General features: G+C 44.3%; 1 long non-coding RNA gene across 1 annotated transcript in view; it reads left to right on the top strand.

Moving 5' to 3' along the window:
• The window catches only part of LOC136620063 (uncharacterized), a 390,661-nt gene that overhangs the window by 322,813 nt on the left and 45,799 nt on the right, over positions 1 to 22,049 (top strand). The window lies entirely within an intron of this gene.

Consider the following 22,049-nt stretch of genomic DNA (forward strand, 5'->3'; position numbering starts at 1 on the left):
ACTATAATACTGCCCCCTATGTACAAAAATATATAACTGCTATAATACTGGCCCTATGTACAAGAATATAACTACTATAATACTGCCCCCTATGTACAAGAATATAACTACTATAATACTGCCCCCTATGTACAAGAATATAACTACTATAATACTGCCCCCTATGTACAAGAATATAACTACTATAATACTGCCCCCTATGTACAAGAATGTAACTACTCTAATACTGCCTCCTATGTACAAGAATATAACTACTATAATACTGCCCCTATGTACAAGAATATAACTGCTATAATACTGGCCCTATGTGCAAGAATATAAGAGCTGCTATGCTGCACACTAGTCCATATACGGTTATAGTGCAGTTGCACGTAGCGGTTGATGCACGGATTCAATGCCGCCGTAATGCGGGTGACACCCCTGCTGGTGATGTAGGTCCCTGCAGCTTGTTACGGTGTTATGTGTCACCCAGATGTAAGTTGTTCCTGACCGAATGATTTTAGACAAACCGCATGACCGTTAACAGCTTACAGATAGTGACGACTACATTAGCGTGCCGCGCCAATTTGCAGCATCTGTGAGCTTCTCCGCTGCCGCGATTCACCTACGTGGGACCGCACCCCTTGATGATGGGAGAGCTTTAAGATTTAGGAAGTCTAATGAGGTTTCCAGAGTCTCACAACTTGCGGTAATGAGTCGCACAGTCATCGCGGTCTTCATCACCGAACAGCTTGGAACGTTCTGGATGGTTATTTTTCACATACAGATCTTGGATGATAAACCCCTCCGTGCCGCCATAACGTGGCGCTCTCCACCCCGGTGATCGTTCCATCCTCTGTCGGCAGCTAATGAGCGCAAGAAAGTAAACTCATTAAGGGTTCATCCACACCAGCGGTTTACAGTTTTAAATTTTGCGCACGCAGGGATTAGCGCCCGGCGATGTGGATGAGTCCGTGCACAACAGCGTATGTTTTCACTCGATATGCGATCATGTGACAACATACCCTGCACGACCGATGGTGATGCGCATTTGTGCACTGCAGGAGCTCATTGACACATACACTTAAAACTTGCAGATTCGTAGCACATATCCCCCACAATCCACTGCAGTCTCAGTTGCTATGGATACAGCAGTACTCAGTCTGCTAGTTTGTACCTGCTTGTCAGACCTCTGCACACCTCCAATAAATAACATCTCACAAATTTAAACCTACCGGCTCTTAGCTCCACCCCCGGATCACATGACAGTGACGTCACCAAAGGGCCTTTACACATACATAGCTGGCGGTGCATGCTGACCAACAACATTAGAGCATCGTCCTTCACTGTTATCTCCACATCTCCTGAACCTGATATCATGTCATCTCCAGTGCTAACACCGCCATCACCAGTCCAGCCTTCATCTCATCGTCCAGTGTTGGAACAAACTGCCGCTGTCAGGCAAACATGTCACCACAGATGATTGAAGCCCGCCGTATAGCTAATGCAGCTTACATGACACAGCGACAAGCCACAATGTCACCTCAGCCACCAGCTGAAGTTTGTAAATCGCATGCAGTTCATATGCAGTAATAACGTAGCAGAGCTGTGTGTGTGAGACGTGCATGTAGCAGAGCTGTGTGTGTGTGTGACGTGCATGTAGCAGAGCTGTGTGTGTGTGACGTGCATGTAGCAGAGCTGTGTGTGTGTGACGTGCATGTAGCAGAGCTGTGTGTGTGTGACGTGCATGTTGCAGTGCTGTGTGTGTGTGTGACGTGCATGTAGCAGAGCTGTGTGTGTGACGTGCATGTAGCAGAGCTGTGTGTGTGACGTGCATGTAGCAGAGCTGTGTGTGTGTGTGATGTGCATGTAGTAGAGCAGTGTGTGTGTGACGTGCATGTAGCAGAGCTGTGTGTGTGTGATGTGCATGTAGTAGAGCAGTGTGTGTGTGACGTGCATGTAGCAGCGCTTTGTATTGCGCAGGTAAACACCACTGATTTACATTATAAGGCAAGACGTATCCGTCACGTAGAGGACCATAAACAAGCATATCTGGTGGGCACAAGTCTGGGCGGGTGCTAAACGGTTCCTTTTTGCGATATGCACAAAAAAATGACAAAAAGAACATTAGAAAATGTGGTGAATGTATATGTTTTCCCATACAATGGCGCACATTTGCTTACACCTATTTTTAACCCCTTCACACCCCAGGATATACAATATGTTCTGGGTGTACAGGGTTTGTATGGAGTGGGATCCATACCTGGCAGGTGTCAGCCATCTTTGACAGCTGACACCCACCGGCAACAGCCATGGACAGCATTCACACTGGTCGCTGCCTTTAACCCTGTAGATAACACTGCCAGTACTGCCATTCGCATTTAAATGCCCCAATTGGTGTTCGGGGCCCTGAACGGCCCCCTGCCATGAGATTGTGAGGTGCTATTCGGTTGCCATGTCAGCTCGAGGCCTTCTGAAGGCCCGCAAGGCTGCCGTCAATGACTGCCTATTAAGGAGTGCCTTTTGTGTGGTTTGGTAGACTGCCTGTGAAATAATGAGTCGCAAGTTCAAGTCCTCTAAGAAACCACAAAAAAAGCTTTATTATTAAAAAAATGAAAAGATAATAAAAGTTAAAAAACAAAGTACATTTGGTATCGCTGCATCCGCACGCCTCCGATCCACCAGAGTAACGCATCACGTGAACATCCCCAGAAAAAGAAGTACACAACACCAGAACTGCACTTTGTTGTACTCCGATATGATACTTATAGAAACGACAGGACGTCCCGCAAAAACGAGGCCGCGCCGCGACGTCACTGAAGGCGGATGAAGTTCTGGCGGCCAGAAGACGATTGTGTGGTTTTTCCAAAGACATTTTATTTTTTAAAAGTAGTGCAGGAAAAATCTATAAATTCCGTCTCACCGTAATCCCAGCGACCGCGGGAGTAAAGCGATCATGTTATTCTGCGCGCCATAAAAACACAGATGGCGGCATTAGTTGTTTCAGTTTCACTTCCCTCAGACGTTTCTTTACATTACATAGAACCACTGAAAAATACAACTCGTCCCGCGAAAACCAGCAGCACGCCGTCCGACCGTTACGGCGGATGAATAGGAGAGTTGTGATACTTAAGTTGTCCCAGAAGGCTCTTCTAATCCCTTCTGTTGGGGTGAGCCCTCAGTTTAGGTGATACTCCGGGGGTACCGCAGCCTCATCACCCAGGTAGGCCAGTGGTACGGCGCGGCGGAGAAGAGCACGGAGCCGTTACATCTTATCCCGGAGCCCTTCTGGAGGGAAGCAGCTGATACTCCAAAGTGTAATATCAAAAGTAGAATAATCCGTCATACGAGGCGCAGCTATATAATAGCCAACCGCTAGGCGACAAACGTGCCGTCCAATCATATCGCTGAGGAGTAAGGAACGCAGATACAATGACTAGATATGGTCTCCAGGAAAGTCCCCACTAGCGAGCCAATCAGTCCATTATATGCCGCTTCACGAGCTTCAGTCTAAGTTGTATTAACCCCTTAATAACCAGGGTACCATAGGTCATCTCGTTACTTTCACAAGTCCCTGAGGCACAACATGGCGGCACATTCAGTGCGCATGCGTCAGCGTTAGTGTGGTTTGTGCGCTGCTGCGTACCTCTGTGTACATCACATCTGCCGCTAGATGCATTTCATGTTTTATTTAGTTGTTACTACATTAAATGGGGTTTTCTGGGCACAAAATGGAAATTCTGAAAGTGCTAAAATCTCGGAGGTACCGATAAGAAGCAGCAACCTGCAACTTTTATCTGCCGCTCTGGACCGCCCTCTTCATCAATGCAACTACTGTGTATATGTATAACTTCTGCAGTAAACGGACTGTTACCTACAACCCTCAGCATGCATAGAGCTTGTTTATAGGCCAGTACTGTAGCTCCGCCCATGGCTCTCGGGTCCTACAACTTACCAACACTGTAGCTCCACCCCCAGCTCGCGGGTCCTACAACTTACCAGCACTGTAGCTCCACCCACAGCTCGCGGGTCCTACAACTTACCAGCACTGTAGCTCCACCCCCAGCTCACGGGTCCTACAATTTACCAGCACTGTAGCTCCACCCCCGGCTCGCGGGTCCTACAACTTACCTGCACCAACCTTCCTCTCACTGAGAGCCAGACAAAGTTGAAGCCGACAGACAGGAACTGCCAGCACTGAAATGCCCATAAGAGATACAGCGCTGCCCCTCCTGTCCTCCCATCATGCTCTGCTCACAGGAGGTGGAGCTATGGCCGGGGAAGGCAGTAGCAAATGTAGAAAAGATGTCAGAAGGAGGAGATATTTTTCAGGCGAAGGGTCACGTTACACAGAAAGTGAAGAAAGTAGCTACATCGGGTTCAGCGAGCCGCATACAGAACGACTTACTGTGATGTTGGACATTAGATTTTGAAATATTAGTCTGCGCCCGGAACGCCCCTTTAAACTGAAACCAAAAATTAGTTCTTTATGAATGATTGAAGGAGCGTCCACGGACCGGCATGTTCTTCAGCTCATATCAGCTACAGCAACAAATCCTTATTCTTATCTTGCCGTTGGTCTCCTTCTGCCCCATGAATTAAAGGGGGCGTCCAGCTGTAAACTATCGATTGCCTATATGCAGGTTAGTATGTTGATAGTAGATTGGCGGTGGTCTGTCACCCACAGATCAGCTGCTCACCAGGTCAATGCACTCATTCACTAAGTTGTTTTCCAAAGGAAACAGATAGCTCCGTTCCTACTGTAGTGGCCAAGCTTGGTACTACAAGTATTGAAGTGAATAGAAACTTTGCCTGTAATACCAATCCCGGCCACTGCAGTGTGAACGTAGCTGTCTGCTTCCTGCAAATATATCAGCTCAGTGCACGAGCACGCTGGCCTGGTGGACTGCTGAAGGGGTCTCATGCAGCAGATCCCTGGTGATCTACTACTGATGGCGTATCTGAAGGTCCGTAGTTTACAGCTGTTTAGCCCCTTTAACATTTGTAGTAAGAGGAGCAGTGGAGGAGCCGTTATCAGAATCTGGAAGGTATTGGCTCCCATGTAAGGTGCGGCCAGGATGAGTGATCTGACACAACTCCGCACCGGCTCACCCTCCATTCTAGTGGTCCTGGGGGGGGGGGGGGCTGTCGTTGGCGCTCCTGCGCTGAGCTTGCTTTACTCCTGATCCCCCGCTGACACCTGTGAGGTTACTGAGATGTCTTAGACACTGGCCTCGCTGTATTACCGCTCCCAGCGCTCCTTACTTTTCGCATGGGTTGCTGTACGCACCGATGTCGGCATGTCAGATGCAGTTTACGCTGTTTGAGCGAACATTCGCCCTCCGGCGGACAACGCAGATTTTTTCTCTTTTTTGCATTTTTAGTTTAAATTAATGAATACAAGTTTATCACCACAGAGCGGCGCTCCGCACATGATCCGGCCGGTGATCTCCAGGGGCATCTAGCCGGTACCGGGGTGCTGCCCCTTACAGGACAATTAGTGGCGTCTATGATGTGACATTACCCTAAATGAAGCCCTCCCAGCGCGCCGCCTGCCAGCCGAGCCCTAATCCCGTGCCTGTGCCGCTTCTATCTCCATGCAGACAAGCGGAATCATTCTCATCCACCCACCTCTCTTATTCCCAGGATTCGGAAAATATCATAATACCTTGTATGCAAGAAAGTAGACGGGAAACCGTGAGTATGCGTCGGAGGGGACCGCGCTGCATCTTGGGCACGCAAAGGGCGCCATGATGAGGAGGTTAACAATAAGGGGTTTATATACATGTATACACAAGTGCACTGAATGACCGCGCTCTGCCCGTTTCATCTACATAGAGTAAAAATAACATGCTGATTGCCTGCATCCACCAGTAGGGGGCACTCACTGCATACCAGTTATTCACTGACTGGTGAATAATTATTACACCCCCTGCCCCTTTATTAGTGCCCCTCTCACGATTGGCGCCCTCTGTATGGTAATTCTCCCCGTGACCCGGGAGTGCGGCATAAAGTCACGTGACAAGTTTTCCGTGGATCAGTTTCAGTGTGAATCCACATCAGACGGGAAGATCCAGCGATCGGAGCGACTTCCAACGAGGCCGGTCATCAGTGCTAGACTAGCCGGGGTCTCACCTCCAACCGTGGGGGGTTTCTCATGTAACGGAGTGGAGAGTATACAGAGAATGGCGCGATCGAGGAAACACATCCAGCGGAAGGGGATCCTGCGGACAGAAACAACTCATCACTGAAAGGGGTCGGAGGAGGATGTCAGGAATCATTCTGACCAACAGGCTGCACAGGCAGCTGAATACAACGCTGGAGCTCCAACTAACGTGTCCGAACGCACAACTCGCCGTTCCTCCGCACGGACGGTATAACAGCAGGCGACCAGTTCCAGCGCCATTGTGTCTAAGAGAAACCGAAAGACTCCAACGGGCAAAAGAGCGCAAAACTTGTATCACTGAGCAGCGGAAAAACATCTCCTGGTCAGATGGAGCCAGATTTCTTTTGCTGATGGGAGGTCAGAATTTGGTGCAAGCAGCATGAATCGCTGAACCCTTCCTGTCAGCCGGTCAGAACATGTCAGCACCGCCATCTAATCTGCGGCAACTACAAGAAGCTTCCTGTCCGCAGGGGCCGATGTTCCTGCAGAACCGTTTCATCACCAAATGGAATCTACACCACAATGAATTACTGTGGCTCTGAAGGCCAGAGGAGCCCAACACTACTAGATGGGGGCAATAAAGGGGCCGTCCAGGATGCATTGTCTGCGAGGCTCTGTGTACACCATGTTTTGCCGCTGGGTGCTGCAGCGGCTCCGATCTAATAGCAGCGCTCCATGTAGTTTACAAGACAATTTCTTTTATGGAAGAAAACGTGTCATGCAGCAACCAGTGGAGCTCGGGGTGATAACGCTCCATGTGCAAGGGTGCAAAAACCCCTCCATAAACAGCGCCCCACGGAGGTAGCAGCCCTCCACAGCATGACATAACCCACATAGGAGGCTGGGGGAGCAAGATGAAAAAAAAGCCTCACCTGGAGCCTATAATATAATATATCCGGTGGTGGGGGGTCTTACAGGGGATGTTCTTCCACCGGTTCCTGTGGCCCCCTGTAGCCTGTAGTAGCGTTGGCGAGACCAACCAAGGGATGTAAAGAGAAGGTGCCGGCTGTTGCTGCAATGGTCTGCCACGGGCAAGCTGCGGAATGGGAGGTCCTCCAACCCGGGGCACCTGCCAGTTAGCATCAGTTAAGGGTCCACTGCTGGCCAGTAAACGTTACTCTACAAGACGCCCGGTGGCGCAGTCTTTACGGCCCCGGCTAACCCGGGGTAATTGTCCTTCTAACATTAAAATACTTTCAACTCCGTTTATTAAGTCTTTTTCTAGGAACTGGTGTGATCCGTCTGGTGCAAATAAAGCCGTCGGCCCGGGGAGAAGCAGCTGCTGCCGATGCCAGGACGCGCGCCAAAGTCACTCCAACCAGGTTGTGGGTGATGGCGCTCAGCTTGCTTGTCAGCATAAGTGGATACCGGCGGGCGTTAGCATGTTTAGTAGAACTGGTCCCTCATAGAGCAGCCGGACCTTCCGTGGGAAGACCACCTGGACATCTGAAGCTGTCACAATCACCACTCACTCTGAATTCCAAGATGGCGTGTCCACACATCCAGCCGGCGCCCACATAGCGTATCACACACGTGGGTTCTGTGCCCGTAATACCCTGTACTAATATCCTATAGGTGGCAATGTTGCCGCTTACATAAATTGCACAAAATATGAACACAAAAAAAATTGCGGCATGTTCTATCTATAGGCGCCAAGATAATACATGGCGAAGGGCAGCGCGCAGCCAGTACACCATGTTATTGCATGCTGCATGCGTATCTCCTTCAGCCTGCATGCCCCGCGATACCTTCGTGTCATCCCGGCCTGAACCACAATAATACAGCAGAAACAAGCAAATAATCAGAAAATCAGAGCAAGAAATGTGAAACCGCAGACCGCCAGCCGTACGCAGACTGACAACCTACGCAGACTGCCAACCTACGCAGACCGCCAGCCGTACGCAGACTGACAACCTACGCAGACCGCCAGCCGTACGCAGACCGCCAGCCGTACGCAGACCGCCAGCCGTACGCAGACCGCCAACCGTACGCAGACCACCCGCCGTATGCAGACCGCCAGCCGTACGCAGACCGCCAACCGTACGCAGACCGCCAACCTACGCAGACCGCCAGCCGTACGCAGACCGCCAGCCGTACGCAGACCGCCAACCTACGCAGACCGCCAGCCGTACGCAGACCGCCAACCATACGCAGACTGCCAACCTACGCAGACCGCCAGCCGTACGCAGACCGCCAACTGTACGCAGACCGCCAACCTACGCAGACCGCCAGCCGTACACAGACCGCCAGCCGTACGCAGACCGCCAACCTACGCAGACCGCCAACCTACACAGACCGCCAGCCGTACGCATGGAGCGAGCCGATGAAAATGCATCAAACCTGGAGGTCTGAACTGCGAGTAAGACACCACAAATAGCGCAGCGTTTTGCGAATGCCAACACTCTCCCTCGCGTCGCTCCGTGTTTTTCGTCCCTTCACCCTAATATAAAAGGTGACACAAACCATGTGAACACCACTGCGCGGTCTGTTCTCCCCACTGAGGCTCCGCTATTTGGAAAAGGGCAGAATCATTAACGGATCGAGCCGGGGCTTATATTTTTTTGAATTAAGGTAATTGGACAATGGATCGTAGAACGCAAAGCCCATTAGTATTTCAATCCTTTTTACAACTCATTCCCCATTGACTTTAATGGAAAAAGGGAATGGAGTGGAAAGACATTTCAGAGGCGTTGGTGACGGAGGAAGGGCGCGCACTTGGGCCAATCGGTTTGGATCTATTTCAGAAGAAACGTTTCCCTGAAAGGCGGACGGCCAATCTTCATATAAAGCCGTGCGGAGGGCTCCATCACCCTGGGTGGCCTTGAACTCGCTCCCCGTGACCGTCTCCCCTGATTTGTCTTATCGTCTTTGTGTCATCAATAAATAAATATGTTCATTTTCTTTAAGCCAAACCTTGGATTCCGCTCTCCCTGCTACAAAAACAATGAATATTTTGTAGCGCTTAAATTCCCAGCGGAAAATGTTATGACAGGCACGTCTGATGCTAATTGGAGGTCTGCTACATGAGCAGCTTCTGCGCGATTCCAGCTAGAACAGTTTCTATTTCTCATGCTAAATTATAGCAAACCTGAAAAAGAACCTTGTAGTTACTATACAGTCACACCGGAAGAAGGAGCGTCTGCAGAAAATAGCTGCTATATACTGCCTCCTATGGAAGGGATAGGTAGTCGTGACCGACTCTCCTAGGGGACATCTGGGGACTTTACCTTTACCTTACATATCATAGTCACAGCGTAACGTCTTCTTGGCAGACTATTTTTGCGGGGTGGTTTGCCATTGCCTTCCCCAGTGATCTTTACCCCCCAGCAAGCTGGGTGCTTATTTTACCGAACTCGAAAGTATGGAAAGCTGTGTCAGCCTTGAGACGGCTACCTGAACCCACAACCTTCAGGTTGTAAGCGAGAGTTTAGGACTGCTTTCTGCTGCCTGTTGCTGCACAACACTACTATAATACTGCCCGCTATGTACAAGAATATAACTACTATAATACTGCCCCCTATGTACAAGAATATAACTACTATAATACTGCTCCCTATGTACAAGAATATAACTACTATAATACTACTCCCCTATGTACAAGAATATAACTACTATAATACTGTCCCCTATGTACAAGAATATTACTACTATAATACTACCTCCTATGTACAAGAATATAACTACTATAATACTGCCCCCTATGTACAAGAATATAACTACTGTAATACTGTCCCCTATGTACAAGAATATAACTACTATAATACTGCTCCTATGTACAAGAATATAACTACTATAATACTGCCCCCTATGTACAAGAATATAACTACTGTAATACTGTCCCCTATGTACAAGAATATAACTACTATAATACTGCCCCCTATGTACAAGAATATAACTACTGTAATACTGTCCCCTATGTACAAGAATATAACTACTATAATACTACCTCCTATGTACAAGAATATAACTACTATAATACTGCCCCCTATGTACAAGAATATAACTACTATAATACTGCCCCCTATGTACAAGAATATAACTACTATAATACTGCTCCTATGTACAAGAATATAACTACTATAATACTGTCCCCTATGTACAAGAATATAACTACTATAATACTGCTCCTATGTACAAGAATATAACTACTATAATACTGCCCCCTATGTACAAGAATATAACTACTATAATACTACTCCCCTATGTACAAGAATATAACTACTATAATACTGTCCCCTATGTACAAGAATATTACTACTATAATACTACCTCCTATGTACAAGAATATAACTACTATAATACTGTCCCCTATGTACAAGAATATAACTACTATAATACTGCCTCCTATATACAAGAATATAACTACTATAATACTGCCCCCTATGTACAAGAATATAACTACTATAATACTGCCCCCTATGTACAAGAATATAACTACTATAATACTGCCCCCTATGTACAAGAATATAACTACTATAATACTGCCCCCTATGTACAAGAATATAACTACTATAATACTGCCCCCTATGTACAAGAATATAACTACTATAATACTGCTCCCTATGTACAAGAATATAACTACTATAATACTACTCCCCTATGTACAAGAATATAACTACTATAATACTGTCCCCTATGTACAAGAATATTACTACTATAATACTACCTCCTATGTACAAGAATATAACTACTGTAATACTGTCCCCTATGTACAAGAATATAACTACTATAATACTGCTCCTATGTACAAGAATATAACTACTATAATACTGCCCCCTATGTACAAGAATATAACTACTGTAATACTGTCCCCTATGTACAAGAATATAACTACTATAATACTGCCCCCTATGTACAAGAATATAACTACTGTAATACTGTCCCCTATGTACAAGAATATAACTACTATAATACTACCTCCTATGTACAAGAATATAACTACTATAATACTGCCCCCTATGTACAAGAATATAACTACTATAATACTGCTCCTATGTACAAGAATATAACTACTATAATACTGTCCCCTATGTACAAGAATATAACTACTATAATACTGCTCCTATGTACAAGAATATAACTACTATAATACTGCCCCCTATGTACAAGAATATAACTACTATAATACTGCCCCCTATGTACAAGAATATAACTACTATAATACTGCCCCCTATGTAAAAGAATATAATTACTATAATACTGCCTCCTATGTACAAGAATATAACTACTATAGTACTGTTCCCTATGTACAAGAATATAACTACTATAATACTGCCCCCTATGTACAAGAATATAACTACTATAATACTGCCCCTTATGTACAAGAATATAACTACTATAATACTGCCCCTATGTACAAGAATATAACTACTATAATACTGCCCCTATGTACAAGAATATAACTACTATAATACTGCCACCTATGTACAAGAATATAACTACTATAATACTGCCCCCTATGTACAAGAATATAACTACTATAATACTGCCTCCTATGTACAAGAATATAACTACTATAATACTGCCCCCTATGGACAAGAATATAACTACTATAATACTGCCTCCTATGTACAAGAATATAACTACTATAATACTGCCCCCTATGGACAAGAATATAACTACTATAATACTGCCCCCTATGGACAAGAATATAACTACTATAATACTGCTCCTATGTACAAGAATATAACCATTATAATACTGCCTCCTATGTACAAGAATATAACTACTATATTACTGCCCCCTATGTACAAGAATATAACTACTATAATACTGCTCCTATGTACAAGAATATAGCTAATATAATACTGCCCCCTATGTACAAGAATATAACTACTATAATACTGCTCCTATGTACAAGAATATAACTACTATAATACTGCCTCCTATGTACAAGAATATACTATAATACTGCCCCCTATGTACAAGAATATAACTACTATAATACTGCCTCCTATGTACAAGAATATACTATAATACTGCTCCTATGTACAAGAATATAATTACTATAATACTGCCTCCTATGTACAAGAATATAACTACTATAATACTGCCCCCTATGAACAAGAATATAACTACTATAATACTGCTCCTATGTACAAGAATATAATTACTATAATACTGCCCTCTATGTACAAGAATATAACTACTATAATACTGCCCCCCTATGTACAAGAATATAACTACTATAATACTGCTCCTATGTACAAGAATATAATTACTATAATACTGCCCTCTATGTACAAGAATATAACTACTATAATACTGCCCCCCTATGTACAAGAATATAACTACTATAATACTGCCCCCTATGTACAAGAATATAACTATTATAATACTGCCCCCTATGTACAAGAATATAACTACTATAATACTACCCCCTATGTACAAGAATATAACTATTATAATACTGCCCCCTATGTACAAGAATATAACTACTATAATACTGGCTCCTATGTACAAGAATATAACTACTATAATACTGCCCCCTATGTACAAGAATATAACTACTATAATACTGCCTCCTATGTACAAGAATATACCTACTATAATACTGCCCCCTATGTACAAAAATATAACTACTATAATACTGCCCCCTATGTACAAGAATATAACTACTATAATACTGCCCCCTGTGTACAAGAATATAACTACTATAATACTGCCCCCTGTGTACAAGAATATAACTACTATAATACTGCCCCCTATGTACAAGAATATAACTACTATAATACTGCCCCCTATGTACAAGAATATATCCACTATAATACTGCTCCCTATGTACAAGAATATAACTACTATAATACTGCCCCCTATGTACAAGAATAATACTGCCCCCTATGTACAAGAATATATCCACTATAATACTGCCCCCTATGTACAAGAATATAACTACTATAATACTGCCCCCTATGTACAAGAATATAACTACTATAATACTGCCCCCTGTGTACAAGAATATAACTACTATAATACTGCCCCCTATGTACAAGAATATAACTACTATAATACTGCCCCCTATGTACAAGAATATAACTACTATAATACTGCTCCTATATACAAGAATATAACTACTATAATACTGCCCCCTATGTACAAGAATATATCCACTATAATACTGCCTCCTATGTACAAGAATATAACTACTATAATACTGCCCCCTATGTACAAGAATATAACTACTATAATACTGCCCCCTATGTACAAGAATATATCCACTATAATACTGCCTCCTATGTACAAGAATATAACTACTATAATACTGCTCCCTATGTACAAGAATATATCCACTATAATACTGCCTCCTATGTACAAGAATATAACTACTATAATACTGCCCTCTATGTACAAGAATATAACTACTATAATACTGCTCCTATGTACAAGAATATAACTACTATAATACTGCTCCTATATACAAGAATATAACTACTATAATACTGCCCCCTATGTACAAGAATATATCCACTATAATACTGCCTCCTATGTACAAGAATATAACTACTATAATACTGCCCCCTATGTACAAGAATATATCCACTATAATACTGCCTCCTATGTACAAGAATATAACTACTATAATACTGCCCTCTATGAACAAGAATATAACTACTATAATACTGCCCCTATGTACAAGAATATAACTACTATAATACTGCCTCCTATGTACAAGAATATAACTACTATAATACTGCCCCCTATGTACAAGAATATAACTACTATAATACTGCCTCCTATGTACAAGAATATAACTACTATAATACTGCCTCCTATGTACAAGAATATAACTACTATAATACTGCCCCCTATGTACAAGAATATAACTACTATAATACTGCCCCCTATGTACAAGAATATAACTACTATAATACTGCCTCCTATGTACAAGAATATAACTACTATAATACTGCCCCCTATGTACAAGAATATAACTACTATAATACTGCCCTCTATGAACAAGAATATAACTACTATAATACTGCCTCCTATGTACAAGAATATAACTACTATAATACTGCCCCCTATGTACAAGAATATAACTACTATAATACTGCCCCCTATATACAAGAATATAACTACTATAATACTGCCCCCTATGTACAAGAATATAACTACTATAATACTGCCCCCTATATACAAGAATATAACTACTATAATACTGCTCCTTCTGTAAATTGTGGACTGCCTGATGCATATATGCTTAGATTAGTACACCCCCTTTATGGATGTATGATGTGTATCTCTTACCAATTAGTACTGTGATCACATGCTTTTTTGGATATGTAGGAAGGTGTTTGTTGCGCCCTCTATGTTTTCTCATTTGGTTGCTTTATATTGATGATATGCTGTTTTTTCCACCATGCAATATGTGAGTAGAGGAGTCTCATACGGCCTTTTCACATCCCCATTGCCGTCTTTTCTCTTGATTAAACCAGTGTGTATGGATAGTTGGGCGTTATGCTCGGGCACCTTCTGTGATCTAATCTGAATAGATAGACTTTTTGTGTGACGTACAACTATTTTGTATCTATGTGACTAAAGGCACATTCCTACGCAGCGATTATCACTTACAATTCGCTTAACAGCCATCTTTTGAGCGATAATCGTTGCGTATAAATGTGCCCATCTTTCACTTTGCTGCCGAATGATGGAGCTCAGTTCAGCATGAAATCAATCGTTTAGCAGAACAGCTGATAGGACGGACCACACGCTGTGTTCTGCCCGAGGAGCGCTGATAACAGCTTATTACATTGTCTCAGCTGTCATCCCCACCGGCAGAACAAAGGGAATGCATGCAGTGAACAGCGTGTGGTCTGTTCCCTGACTACAGCTCCCGGCGGCTCACACACTACTAATTGGTACTAATAGGCATTAGTACCAAGTAGTAGTTTATGCAAAAATGATCGCTCAAAAGCCATCTTTTGAGCGATCATCTTTGTGTCTAAATGCACCTTAAGAGACTTTCCTTCTGCATCGTGATTATGGGCTGTGATAGGAGATTCCTGTTGGGATCGCCCTTATCAGAGGGGTTATCCCAGTTTTTGATAGGAAGGGTCATGTGATAGGGTCTGGACAGGGTAGGTCTGACCGCTTCCCTCCTCACCTTGTTCCAATGTATTTTTGTCATGGGATGTTGCAATATGTTACATTAAAGGTTACATTGTAAATGGTTGTTTTTCTTCCAGTTTCTGTGAGTCCCATATATTCCATTGAGTCACCCTGTGAATATAGGTAAGGATAAGTAAACCGTGCTGGAACGTTCCGTGAATCCTGCGCTTTGTCCGTTAGTTTGTGTTATTGTTACATGAGGTAATCCCACCTTAAAGGTGCTGTAATATACTGTTGTTACGTATCCATCTACGATCGGCTAATATTCTCTCTCTGGAGACTCCTCATTAGCTGGAGCTGAATGCCGCTGCGGGTCGCATCGCTCGGAGCCGCCAGACTAAATACTTCGGCCATAATTAATAGAGACTTTTTGTAAAGCTCTGAACGCAGCGCTGTGTATTGGTTGTGCTATTGGGAATATGGACATGAACTGTGGAGCTCAGCATCTGCAATTAACACACTAAGACGGAGCTCCTGACTCCTCAGGGGTATTTGCTGTCTGGAACACATAAAGCTATGCAGCCGGAGGGGAGCCGCCCAGCAGACACTTCTTCACATGGCAACTTCTCTTTTATGAACCATGCTTTCAGTTCATTGTAATGAGGCAGCCTGCTTGTATTTCATGAATTTGCAGACAAGTTCCCTTTAAGTAAACTGCAAACACCTGATTTGATCCTAAAGTGTACCTGGCCTTTCAGAATAAGCTGCAATGTGTGTAATGAGAAACATCATGGCCACACCTGTATCCTGTCATTTTCCCCACTTCCTCTCTCTAGAGTGCATATCTGATTCTCTGTCTTCTTACGACTCTTGAGAGAATCCTGCTGTGCTGTGTTCTATACACTGTGCACAGAGAACTTCAGATCCTGCTCCCTAACTGTGTGTAATACACAAAGAAACATAACACCATCTTTAGGGCGGTGTACAGCACTACAGGGCAGTGGAGATGTGAATAAACAGCAGCAGATGACTCACACAGTCAAGTGCAATATTGGTCCAAGTTTCTCGCTCTTACGTATGGGATTTCTTAGAGTGCAATGTGCTTTGGCAAGAAAATCACAGCACATCACAGTCCATGCAAATTTCCACGCGCAAGAAAATTGCCTGTTATTTCAGAATTGAAAAAATAAAAATAAGCTCTGAGCTCCAGCACCCAGGTCTGTGTGTGTATCCCCCTCCTTTCTGATGTCATAGAGTTCAATGAGCACTCAACTCCTTCTCTACTTCCTGTTCTGCTGTTCTCCTGTCTCCATTGAGCCACTTGACAGTAGGCATTGACAGAAAGCTGGGAGAAAGTAAGACCCCCTAGTCAGGTACACTTTATTAAACAGGATGTATGTAAGGTAGTTGGATGAGAAGGGAGTAAAGAGCCAGCATGGGTTTGTAACAAACAAGTCATGCCAGACTAATCTAATTTCCTTCTATGACAGAATCACTGATTGGTTGATCAGGGACATGTGGTGGATATAGTATATCTTGGCTTTAGTAAAGCATTTGACAAAGTATCTCATCCCATACTTACTGAAAAAATGACCAAATCTGGGATTGGCAAGGCAACTGTTAGGTGGATTCACAACTGGCTGAGTGATCGTACTCAAAGAGTGGTCATAAATGGCTGCACATCCAAGTGGAAGAATGTATCAAGTGGGGACCGCAAGGCTCTGTCCTAGGCCCAGTGTTGGTCAACATTGTTATAAATGATCTGGAGGACGGAATTGATGGGAAACTGATCAAATCTGCCAACAACACAAAGCTAGGAGGGATAGCGAACACTAGGGAAGAGAGAGAGAGGATTCAAAAAGATCTAGAAAAGCTTGCACAGTGGGCGGCGACTAACAGAATGGTATTTAACAAGGAGAAATGCAAAATCCTACATCTGGGCAAGAAAAATGAAGAAAGCACATACAGAATTGGAGGAATTAAGCTAAGCAGCAGCTCATGTGAAAAAGACTTGGGTATACTAATAGATCATAGACTGAACATGAGTCAACAATGTGATGCAGCAGCCAAAAAGGCAAACACAATTCTGGGATGTATTAAGAGAAGCATAGAGTTTAGATCACGTGAGGTCATTATCCCACTCTACTCTTCCTTAGTCAGACCTCATCTGGAATACTGTGTCCACTTCTGGGCACCCCAATTCGACAAACTGGAGCAAGTTCAGAGAAGAGTTACCAAGATGGTGAGCGGCCTGCAAATCATGTCCTATGAGGAATGGTTAAAGGATCTGGGAATGTTTAGCAGAAGAGAAGGCTGAGAGGAGACTTAATAGCGGTCTACAAATATCTGAAGGACTGTCACAGTGCAGAGGGATCAGCCCTATTCTCATCTGCACAAGGAAAGACTAGAAGCAATGAGATGACACTGAGAGGGAGGAGATACAGATTAGATATTAGACAGTGAGGGGATCAAAGAGTGGAACAGGTTGCCACGGAAGGTGGGGAGTTCTCCTTCAGTGGAAGTCTTCAGAGGCCGGACAGACATCTGTCTGGGATGATTTAGTGATCCTGCAGTGAGCAGGGGGTTGGACCTGATGACCCTGGAGGACCCAATGACCCCAGGGGACCCTTCCAACTCTACCATTCTAGGACTCTATAATTTTCTTCACAAAAAGTTCATTTTAGTAAACAAAGTAAATAGCACTTTTGCAGGTTATCACACCAACTATAATACAGGGTGGAGCGCGGTAATTTGCTAATTTGGGAGTGAAATAAAAAAATAATGAACTTGTAAAAACTTTATTTTCTATTTTATTTACATTGAACAGTAGTGGAATTTACAAATTATTTGGTTTTAAATATTGTATCTGGCAAATGTTGACCTTCGCTATCCACACACTGCTGCATACGTTTTCGGAAGTTCTCATGCACTCTTTCAAGCATGTCGACTGGTATTCTGGCACTCTCAGCGTCAATATTGTTCCTTAGGTCTTCCAGGGTGTTGCTTTTTTGAGTTGCAGGTTGTGGCAGCGCTGTTGGTCGAAGAGAGGGGAGAGTGGGCGTTGCTTATAGTGGCTGACGGGAAGTTTGTCTGCAGCTGCTTTTCAGTTGCCATCATGCAGTGGACACGTAAGGAACGTTCATTTTGTGTTGAAGCGTATTTTTCAAATAACCACTCGATCATTGCAATGCAACGTATGCAGCAGTGTGTGGAGAGCGAAGGTCAACATTTGCCAGATACAATATTTAAAACCAAATAATTTGTAAATTCCACTACTGTTCAATGTAAATAAAATAGAAAATAAAGTTTTTACAAGTTCATTATTTTTTTATTTCACTCTCAAATTAGCAAATTACCGCGCTCCACCCTGTATAAGCACAAGCTTTTGAGAGGTTAGCGACAGATTTTCAACATGTATGCCCTCACTGATCGCTAGACTTAAAGGGATTTCCCAGACTAAACTATTGATGAACTGTCCTTAGGATAGGTCATCAATAGTTGATCAGCGGACCATCCAGATTCCTGACGATAAGCTGATTGAAGTTTGATTGCGGTGCTCAGGTGAGCACTGCTGTTAGTTCAGCGCAGTACATTGTATAGTGGCTGTACCTGGTATTGCAGTTCAATTCCATTCAGTTGACTGGGCCTGAGCTGCTCTCAGGCCATGTAACATGATGAATGTAATGTTAGTGACCAGAGAAGAAGCAACAGTTCTCACCCGAGCGCGGCAGCCTTTTCAATCAGTTGACTGACGAGAATCCCAAGTGGCAGACCCTTGCTTATCAACTATGAGAACAGGTTATCAATTTAGTCCTGGAAAGTCCCTTTAAGTGGCTTTGTTTGCCTTATTTGTAGTATGCATTTCATTGACTATAATTGGCCACCCATGCTGTGTAGCAGAGGAGACAGCAATAGACATAGTGATTTTCTAGCACCCTTGCTACTTCACGGATGTCAGAAACCACCCACTGATTACATATTGATGTAATGATGTGGGGTGTGTCTGTGCAGGTGGCCAGACGTGTGTGAACAGCGTTGTGTTCATTGGGTCTGTGCGGGTGCCAGACAAGGTGTATGAACAGTCCTGTTCTATCCTGCATGCAAGTCCCTGGGATGTTGGTGTGAACAGTGACTTGTTCAGTGTCTTTGTAGGTTTCCAGACACCGGGTGTGAACAGTCCTGTTCTGTGAGTTGGTGTGAGCTGCATTCTGTCCTGCTGTGGATTGTTTGCCATACAGGGATAGGTAGGTCCCTAGGCTCCAGTGCAGTGTCGTCCTTATCGGGATGATTGCCCTGCTTGCATGCAGGTTTTCATGTGGGGGTTGTCCCATTAGAGTGGAGATATGTTATGTTTGCCCATGAGTCCAGAGTGCAGTTCAATTTTGCATACGCCCATGTCGAAGTTTGGTGCCCTGGTGTGCCCGGTGGACATAACAAAATGACCAGTCTTACCATTTGTATCAGACCCCTGTGGTATGTACCTGTGTTTTATTCCCTCTCCTACTTGACATGTATGCGTCCTGCACTAGGTCCGTATTGTATAATTCCTATGCGGTGTTGTGTCAGTAGGGATGGTTGCCATCTTTTCCCCTCTGGGCTTGTGTACAGGTGTTTGCAGGCTACTGTGACTAAGGGCCATTTATGTAAGGCTCAGTGGTTCTGTTTAGAGGTGCACAATAGGTAACCCCCTCCTGTATGTCATTCATGCGTTGGAGTCAGGCCATAGGATAAGTCCTGTATTATGTGTGTCTGTTGGTTGAGGGGCTAATTTTTTTTATGTCCAATGGGTCCAGAGGCCCCTTTTTTAAAGGGATGTATTGTTAGGTTGTGTGGCTGGGACCTGTGGTTCTACAGGTTTTCTTGAGCCCACCTTCACAGGTAAGAGTTAATTGAGCTGGCTGGGTGTGGTATTCTCCAGCCAATCCCCCTGGTCTGCTGCACATAAAAACCAGCTTCTCTTGCCAGAGAATGCTGGTCATTTTATCCTGTTTATGCATTCTGTGTTACTCCCACTCTGAGTTTGGTGTTATGCATGTCTAGTCTGTAGTGTTTTTCACCTTCCCTGAGAACGGTCTGGACACCTGTAGTCCCCATCTGCATCTTATGCAGACCCCCTCTCTCCTTTCCTCTTACATGTGTGGACTCCAGACGTCTGATGTCTTATGAGTGTGTCAGGTGGGTGATACAATACTGGCATACAGGGAACAGTGTCAGGCATCTGTCTCTTTCCCCTTGGTGTGAGAACACTTGCGCTAGCAATGATTTTTCTGTATGCATGTTAGGTCTGCGTGGGGTTTCTGTATTGGATTTCTCTGTCACCCTAGGGTTTTGTTTTTATGCATGATGTGTGGTGTGTGTCTGTGCAGGTGGCTGGAAATGTGTGTGAACAGTGTTGTGTTCATTGGGTCTGTGCGGGTGCCAGACAAGGTGTATAACAGTCCTGTTCTATCTTGCGTGCAAGTCCCTGGGGTGCTGGTGTAAACAGCGACTTGTTCAGTATCTTTGTAGGTTTCCAGACACCAGGTGTAAACAGTCCTGTTCTGTGAGTTGGTGTGAGCTGCGTCCTGTCCTGCTGTGGATCGTTTGCCATACAGGAATAGGTTGGTCCCAAGGTTCCAGTGTGGTGCCGTCCTTATCAGGACAATTGCCCTGTTGCAGGCAGGTTTAATGTGGTTGTTGTCTCCTTAGAGTAGGGTTATGTTGTCTGCCTGTGAGACCAGTTTCCAGTCCTACTTTGGTGTTTAGTATGCATTTTGTGTGTGCTTACGGTGTCTTTTTGTGAACGCGCCTTACGTCCGTGCTGAGGTGTGGTGCCCTGGTGTGCCCGGCGGACATAACAAATTCACATTGAAACTGATAGATAGAAAACTTATTATGTAATTTTATGCTGCACTCTGCGGACAACGGTCTAATGTTCATACAGGAAAGTACGAATTGTGAAAGGGCTAAAGTAAATGTTCCCCACAGTGCCCCCTGAACGTAATTGTGTCTCCAGAGAACCCCCACAACGTAAATATGCTTCTTAATACATTTGTCACTTCTAGCCAGTGTGCCCCAGTGTGCTGTAAAGGGCCGGGAAGCAGTGGAACGAGTCGGACTATGTTACGCTCAGCGTTCTCATCCCCATCATCCAGTCATGCAGCAAGCTGAGTGATACAGAAGTTCATTGGCGACTGCTGGAGGACGCCGATGAAGAATGCTATCCTTACTACTGGGGCCATGGGGGTCTGTGGTCTAGTTTAGGGACCCAAGGCTTTCAGTAGTGTGAAAAATCTGGTGAAAAAACAAACATAACTAATAAAAAATGGCTGAATGTAGTTTCATAAAAGTTAGATACATGAAGAACGGAGGATTTTTGAATTTTAGATGAAATGTTCCCAACCCCCACCCTGTGACAGCCTTGGAGGGTCTCTGACTCTCCTCATGAGTCGACCCATTTATTATATAAGTTCTATTCTAGTAGCTGTAAGGATCCCTCTAATAATCACCGGTGACTCTCAGAAGATTTTTAAAGCTTTATTTAAAATGTTTGCAGATTACAAAATATTCTGGTAATACACGATCTGCACATTAGTATGTTTGTGGAGTGTGGGGGAAAACCGCAGTACCCGGAGGAAACCCAGGCAAACACGGGGAGAACGTCCAAACTCCATGCACATGTTGGCTTTGGCCCGGCTTGGATCCAGGACCCCCGCGCTGCCCATAATGTTGATGGTAATAATACTTCTTCCTCGGGAAGAAGTATGATATCTGGGTTCCCAGAGGCGCGGGGAGAGATGATGTGCCCTCCTCTTCTGGCTGCTAGCGATGCCCTGGACCACGCTGGGGTCTTCTACGACTGATGTTGGAGTCTTGC

Source organism: Eleutherodactylus coqui, chromosome 3 (genome assembly GCF_035609145.1).
Source record: "Eleutherodactylus coqui strain aEleCoq1 chromosome 3, aEleCoq1.hap1, whole genome shotgun sequence".
Taxonomy (NCBI): domain Eukaryota; kingdom Metazoa; phylum Chordata; class Amphibia; order Anura; family Eleutherodactylidae; genus Eleutherodactylus; species Eleutherodactylus coqui.